Genomic DNA, 5480 nt, shown 5'->3' with positions numbered 1-5480 from the left:
TATTGTGGTTTTGATTAGCATTTCTCTAATAATGAGTGACGTTGAGCATCTTCTCATGTGTTTGTTAGCCATCCATATGTCTTCTTTGGAGAAATGTCTATTTCATTCTTTGGCCCATTTTTTGATTGGGTCGTTTATTTTTCTGGAATTGAGCTGCATAAGTTGCTTGTATATTTTTGAGATCAGTTGTTTGTCAGTTGCTTCATTTGCTATTATTTTCTCCCATTCTGAAGGCTGTCTTTTCACCTTACTTATAGTTTCCTTTGTTGTGCAAAAGCTTTTAATTTTAATTAGATCCCATTTGTTTATTTTTGCTTTTATTTCCAGTATTCTGGGAGGTGGATCATAGAAGATCCTGCTGTGATTTATGTCGGAGAGTGTTTTACTTATATTCTCCTCTAGGAGTTTTATAGTTTCTGGTCTTACATTTAGATCTTTAATCCATTTTGAGTTTATTTTTGTGTGCGGTGTTAGAAAGTGATCTAGTTTCATTCTTTTACAAGTGGTTGACCAGTTTTCCCAGCACCACTTGTTAAAGAGATTGTCTCTACTCCATTGTATATTCTTCCCTCCTTTGTCAAAGATAAGGTGTCCATATGTGTGTGGATTTATCTCTGGGCTTTCTATTTTGTTCCATTGATCTATATTTCTGTCTTTGTGCCAGTACCATACTGTCTTGATGACTGTGGCTTTGTAGTAGAGCCTGAAGTCAGGCAAGTTGATTCCTCCAGTTTCATTCTTCTTTCTCAAGATTGCTTCGGCTATTCGAGGTGGCAGGCAGATTCTTTACCATCTGAGCCACCAGGGAAGCAAGAGGGTATGACCAGAAGCAAACAGTAGAGGGATTCAGATGTAAAGACTATCTTCATGGGAAGTCACTGGACTTCCCTGGTGGTCCAGGGGTTAAGACTTTCCCTTCCAGCGTTTAAGGGGTGAAGGTTTGATCCCTGGATGGGGAGCCAAGATCCCCCATGTCTCGAGGCCAGAAAAAGTGAAAGTGAAGTCGCTCAGTCGTGTCCGACTCTTTGCAACCCGTGGACTGTAGCCCACCAAGCTCCTCCATCCATGGGATTCTCCAGGCAAGAATACTGGAGTGGGTTGCCATTTCCTTCTCCAAAGGCCAGAAAACGAAAACATAAAATGGAAACAATATTGTATAAAATTCAATAAAGACTTTAAAAATGGTTCACATCTAAAAAAAATTCATTATTAAAAAAATCATACTTTACAAAGTCTGGCTGTTGGCTGAACAGACAACATAGCTGAAGGCTTATTAGCACTGTCTTAGTTTTTTTCCCTTCCTCCTCCATTTATGATGTTTCCATTATTTCCTTTAAATAAGAATGAAATGCTCCCATTGGAAATGCAGTTTATGGCTCAGCTTCTCTTATGCTGGGTAACTAGCTCATCTACATACAAAAAAATGGCAAAGCTTAAACTCTGCTTTTGAAGAACCCAAATTTGTAGTACCGCAGGTGATTTAAATTGTATCTTCTACCAGCTAATCAGGAAATAAGAATTCTTGTCTTAACAAATTGAACTATATAGTTGATTTACATTATTGTGTTAGCTTCAGGAGGACAGCAAAATGATTTAATTATATATATACGAAAGTGAAGTCGCTCAGTCATGTCCGACTCTTTGCGATGCCATGGACTACACAGTCCACGGAATTCTCCAGGCAGGTATACTGGAGTGGGTGGCCTTTCCCTTCTCCAGGGTCCCTCCCAATCCAGGGATCGAACCCAGGTCAATTCTTTGCAGGCAGATTCTTTAGCAGCTGAGCCACCAGGGAAGCCGATATACCTGAGTGTGCGTATACATATATACATATGTATATGTATACGCAACCCACTCCAGTATTCTCGCCTGGAAAATCCCACGGACAGAGGAGCCTGGTGGGCTACAGTCCACTGGGTTGCAAAAAAGTAGGACATGACTTAAACACATGTTATACCAGGTTTGGCTAGTCATAAAGAACCCGCCTGCCAACGCAGGAGACGTAAGAAATGTGGGTTCAATCCCTGGGTCAGGAAGATCCCCTGCAGGAGGGCATGACAACCCACCCTAGTATTCTTGCCTGGAGAATCCCACGGACAGAGGAGCCTGGAGGGCTACAGTCCACGGGGTCGCAAAGAGTCAGGCACGAATGAAGCAACTTAGCACACACATATATATTTCACATTATTTTTCATTATATGTTATCAGAAGATAGTGAGTCGAGTTCCCTGTAATATACGATAGGTACTTATTCGTTGTGTTATAAGAGTCGGGCAAGACTGAGCAACTTCCCTTTCACTTTTCACTTTCATGCATTGGAGAAGGACATGGCAACCCACTCCAGTGTTCTTGCCTGGAGAATCCCAGGGACGGGGGAGCCTGGTGGGCTGCCGTCTATGGGGTCGCACAGAGTCGGACACGACTGAAGCGACTCAGCAGCAGCAGCAGCAAATATACCATCAATCCCAAAGTCCTAATTTATCCCTACCGCCACTTTTTTTTCATAGGAGTGAGCCAAAACAGATGAAATATCTATCACTTACAGTTATTTAAGTATTAGATTTTATTTCACTCTCTATGAACATGTAACAATCTCAGTCCATTTCGGGTAAGTGACCAAATCCCTCCTGAATGAAAATGGGCACCACGGTCAAATGCTAACTGCCAAGTTTTGTCACAGGTGAAACCATACATGGCTTATTTAAGGAACGTATTTCCTAACATCCTATGTCCATGAGATTCCACTGGAAGCAAAATTCAAAAAACCACTTGTTTGATTAATACCGTAAAGCAGAGGTCCCCAACCTTTGCAGCACCAGGGATTTGTTTCGTGGAAGGCAATTTTTCCACGCACCGGGGAGGGGTAGGGGAAGGTTTCAGGGTGACTCAAGGGTAGGTATTACGTTTATCGTGCACTTTACTTCTGTTATTGACACATCAGCTCCACCTCAGATCATGAGGTATTAGGTGCTGGAGGCTGGGAGACCCCTGGCTTAACGCAAACTACAGGCTGGAGAAATGTGTTTACCCCTTTGCTGGACACGATGGAAAATGCACTTTTTCTTGACAGCTGAATCAGAGGTTATATTACAGCTCTTGGCCAGTGAGATGTTAAATCTGTTTCCTTGTGTTCACTCCCACAGTAAAAATGCAGGACCACCAAAGCCTGTGTTTCCCTTTAAACCACTCTCAGCTGTTTTCCCAAGGCTGTATACGTTCCATTTCCTCCTCTCTACTATTTTGGCCATGCCATTCAACCCGGAGGATTTGTCAGTTTGGAATGGAAATCTGGATACGTAATACCCCAAGGTGGGGTGGGGCGGAGGGGGGGGTCTCTCAAAGTTGTTGTTCAGTTTCTAAGTCATGTCTGACTCTTTGCGACCCCATGGACTGCAGCACACCAGGCTTCCCTGTCCATCACCATCTCCCAGGGTTTGCCCAAACTCATGTCCACTGAGTCAGTGATGTCATCCAACCATCTAATCCCCCGCCCACCGCGTCGCCCGCTTCTCCTCCCACCCTCGATCTTCCCCAGCATGAAGGAATACGCTTCCGTAAGACCTCACCTTGCTCGACCTCGTGCTATGCGTCAGCTACGCTGTGCATTCCACACACGCCTCCATTTGTTAGAAGCTTGTGCATCTGTGCGTTTAATCTGCTCATTTTTTAATGACAAAAGGAAGGTCAAGGAATGTCAAAGAGCCTGCTTGGAGAACTGAGGGTGTAAACACAGGAAATCTATTCCAGATCCCGCTCCAGGCCACCCCACCCCACCCCCACACACACCCCCACCAAGCCTTTAGGCCAGATTCAGCTTGCTCTTCATTGCTATCTACAGCCACGAAGGAAGCTGACACGGTCAGTTTTTTCATTTATTTGCTCAAATAAACTCACGTGTATCCTGTGACTATCACAGAGCCAAAGTGTGATCCCATCAGCGTCTCAGCTTTTGCAGAATTCGTCTCGGTTTAGAGGCGAAATTAAATCCTCTGCACAATGATGTTAACAGCTTTGTGTTCATTTATTTTTCCTTTCTTTCTTCTCTTCTGTGTACAAATCCCTGCCGCTCTTTTCTTTGATTTAGCTGGCCTCACTTGTTTCTAGTTTCCCAGATGCAAGGCACAATCCCCTGGATTGTATTCTTTCTTGATCCCTAATAAATCATTTCTCGATTCCTTGTTTTAAGCTCCAGCTTATCCCACATGTACCGCATGATAGAGGTTCTGACGTGCATCTGTCTTTACGGCTTAAGTATCATTGGCTGACATCATCATTACAGTTTTAATTGTTGGCCAAAAAATAATGATTTAGAAGAGTACTATTCATCTCCCAAGCACGGCAGGTTCTGGTTTCGATTTTTTCCCCTTCCTTTGAAAATGCATAATTGTATTGCGTTATGATTGGTGACGCTTAAATTTTAGGGGAGGGTGGTGGTGAATATATCGGCTTCCCTGCTGGCTCAGAAGGTAAAGAGTCGGCCTGCAGTGCCGGAGACCTCAGTTCGATCCCTGGGTCGGAAAGATCCCCTGGAGAAGGGAATGGCAACCCACTCCAGTATTCTTGCCTGGAGAATCCAATGGACCGAGCAGCCTGGCGGGCTATAGTCCGCGGGGTCGCAAAGGGTCGGACACGACTGAGTGACAAACGAGCACACTTTCATTTCCCAAGCACGGTAGGTTTGGGTTTCCATTTTCTCCCTTGCGTTGAAAATAGATAATTGCGTGGCATTATAATTGATGACACTTCAATTTTTTTGGAGGGTGATTACGAATATGTTGAGGTCTTTTTGGGGGCTTGACGCAGACGAAGAAGAAGTTATGAGACCATGAAGAAGGCCTGTATGTCTGCTGTTTCTTCAAGATGGCACAGTAGAGAGAAATGTGCCATACTTTCCATCATCAGTTTTAACCACTTGAATGGCAAGATAATAATAGTGAGTCTTCACGCTTCCTTGCTTCCAAATTAGCTCCCAATACATCCACAGCTGAGTCATACACACGGATTCCCCGGTACTCCTGAACTGTGAATTTCCCTCCTGCCATTTTACTGGGTGGATATCAGTTTACACCGGAAGTGTCTAAGTTTCCATCTTGTTTTTAAAATGAATACACACTTGCTGTGCTCAGTCACATCAGTCGTCGTGTCCAGCTCCACCAGGCTCCTCTGTCCATGTCCTTGTCCTGCAGGCGAGAATACTGGAGTGGGCTGCCATGCCCTCCTCCAGGGGATCTTCCCCACCCAGGGATGGAACCCGGGTCTCCCGCATTGCAGGCAGATTCTTTACCTGTATTCCGTAACGGTGACAAAGCCGAAGTGCCATTCCATCAGCATCTCAGCTTTTGACCTATTTGTCTCCGTTTGGAGGAGATATTAAATCCTCTGGCCACCACCAGAGATCAAACAGAAGGAAGATTTTTGATAGAAACACCCAGATACATTGACATTTTCATTCAGAAATTTGCACCTTAGCAACGCCACGA

The sequence above is a fragment of the Budorcas taxicolor genome, chromosome X (assembly GCF_023091745.1).
Source record: "Budorcas taxicolor isolate Tak-1 chromosome X, Takin1.1, whole genome shotgun sequence".
Classification (NCBI taxonomy): domain Eukaryota; kingdom Metazoa; phylum Chordata; class Mammalia; order Artiodactyla; family Bovidae; genus Budorcas; species Budorcas taxicolor.
The sequence above is the reverse complement of the archived record's forward strand: the minus strand, read 5'-3'. Positions refer to the sequence as shown.